We start from the raw sequence: 2,119 nt of genomic DNA, 5'->3' as shown, positions 1-2,119 counted from the left end.
GCTTGTCCAAACCCCGCCGCACCCTGCTTGTGAGGAATGTGGACACCGCCCGGGCTGGCCCTGGGAAACCTGCCACCCCCCTGGCTCCCGCCCGGCCCTGACTAAGCCTGGGTGGGCCGTGGGCCGGGAAGATACAGTCTCAGCAGGAACCAGGCTCTCCGGCCCCACCCTTCCCTCCCCTGGCCCACCGGGGACTGAAGCAAGGGACAGGGCCTGAGAGAGGGGTGGAGAGCTGGGACAGCACCCACTGGGCCTCGGGTCGAGGGGGACAGCAGGGATACCGTGGGACTTCCCCCTCCCGGCTCTGCCCGTGGTCTGCCCACACCAGATTCCCCCAAGATGTCCGAGAGCTGGGCACTCTAAAAACAACAGTCTGGCCCGTAGGACCCAAGCCCTCTAGCATGGCCCCCTCGTGTCACTGAGCCTCAGTCTCCACGTCCACAGAAGGGGGCCAGGGCTGGTTACTCCCCCACAGGGCTGGGCAGAGGTGGGGGGAGAAGCTTCTGCTCAACCTGCAGGCATTGGAAAAGCAGTTTCAATTAAGCACAACTTTGACCAGGCCTGGTAACCAGGGGAAGGGCTCACCAGCTCTGGGAAGGTGCCCCAACCCAGGGAGGGGAAGCAAGAAGACCCCCAGATTCCATCACTCCCTGAGTGTCAGAGGCATTTACCAAGGAGGCCTCGTGAGGTCCATGCTTCGAGCTGAGAGACTCCATCCATTCTCTGTCACCCAACATGGATGTTCCCAAATTCCCCAGAACAGAAGCTGGGCCCCCCGTCTCAGACCAGGCGCCCTCAAGGGCTGGGGCCTTGTTTCTCCCCTAACTGGGGGCTCCCCAGGGCGGACACCCTGTCTGCCTCTATCACCGCACAGTCCCAAGCCCTGGGCCATGGAAACTAAAAGCCAGTGAAGTCCAGAAAAGCTGTCCTTCCCTCTTCAGTACCACCCAACTTCCTAGGTCCTGATCCCCTCTGCTCACCCAGTCGCCCCCAAACACGATGCTAGAACAGCCTCCCAGTGCCCCCTGCCCCAGCCTTGGGGGCTGGTGAACTTCCCATCCATCCCCTGCCAAGAAAGACGCCCTGCTGCCCTCCTCCCTACCAGGACAGAAGGGCCTTCTCATAACCACCCCCCTGAAACCTTCCCACAGCCCAGCTGGCCCAGGGGGGCTTTCTTGCTCAGACCCACACTCTTAAGAGTCCCTTGGACAGCAAGGAGATCAAACCAGTCAATCCTAAAGGAACTCAGTCCTGAATATTCATTGGAAGGACTGACGCTGAAGCTGAAAGCTCCAATACTTTGGCCACCTGATGGGAAGAGCTGATTCACTGGAAAAGACCCTGATGCTGCGAAAGATTGAAGGCAGGAGGAGAAGGGGATGACAGAGGATGAGAAAGTTGGATGGCATCACCGACTCGATGGACATGCGTTTGAGCAAGCTCTGGGAGATGGTGAAGGACATGGGAAGCCTGGAGCGTTGCATGCAGTCCACGGGGTCACAAAGAGTCAGACCCGACTTAGCGACTGAACAATAACATCTTTCCCTGTGATCCACCTGGCCCGTTTCCGCGTTCTGCTTGCTACCAAGTCTAAGGGGCTGGGGTCACACCATCCAAGGCTGCTGGGCGACAGCCCTGGCTCCCCTGAGCTTGAGAAGGGAGGGAAGGGTCTCCAGGCTCAGGGGCCCTGCTGCCCCCTCCCCCTGCCTGTCTTCCCACCTTCCCCCCGACAGGCTTCTCCCCAGCCAGGCATGCAGGCCCAGGTTGGGGTGCGGCCTTGGCAGGACAAAGAGTCTCTATTGTTGGGTGTTGTGCCTCGGTTACCAAGGAGGGAGGCTGGGCTGGCTCCATGCCATGTTTGGGCCCCAGGCTGAACGCGTGGGTGGGGAGGGAAGGCAGAGGATTTGGGGTGTGGAGCTCAGGCCCTGCTCCCAGCGCCTGCGGGCAGGGAGGGCCCGCTGGGACTTGCAGCCACCTGGGCCAATTCAGACTTGCCCCCGCCCTAGCTTTCTGCTGGCTCTGGGACACGCCAGCCAGGTGGAGCCAGCTGGGGGCAGGGCAGGCTCCCCTGCTGCTCAGATGGGAGCAGCACCGCAGACACTGGCATGTCCTGATGCCC

The sequence above is a fragment of the Bison bison genome, unplaced genomic scaffold, assembly GCF_000754665.1.
Source record: "Bison bison bison isolate TAMUID 2011002044 unplaced genomic scaffold, Bison_UMD1.0 scf7180017864180, whole genome shotgun sequence".
In the NCBI taxonomy this organism is placed as follows: domain Eukaryota; kingdom Metazoa; phylum Chordata; class Mammalia; order Artiodactyla; family Bovidae; genus Bison; species Bison bison.
Note: the sequence above shows the minus strand (reverse complement) of the source record.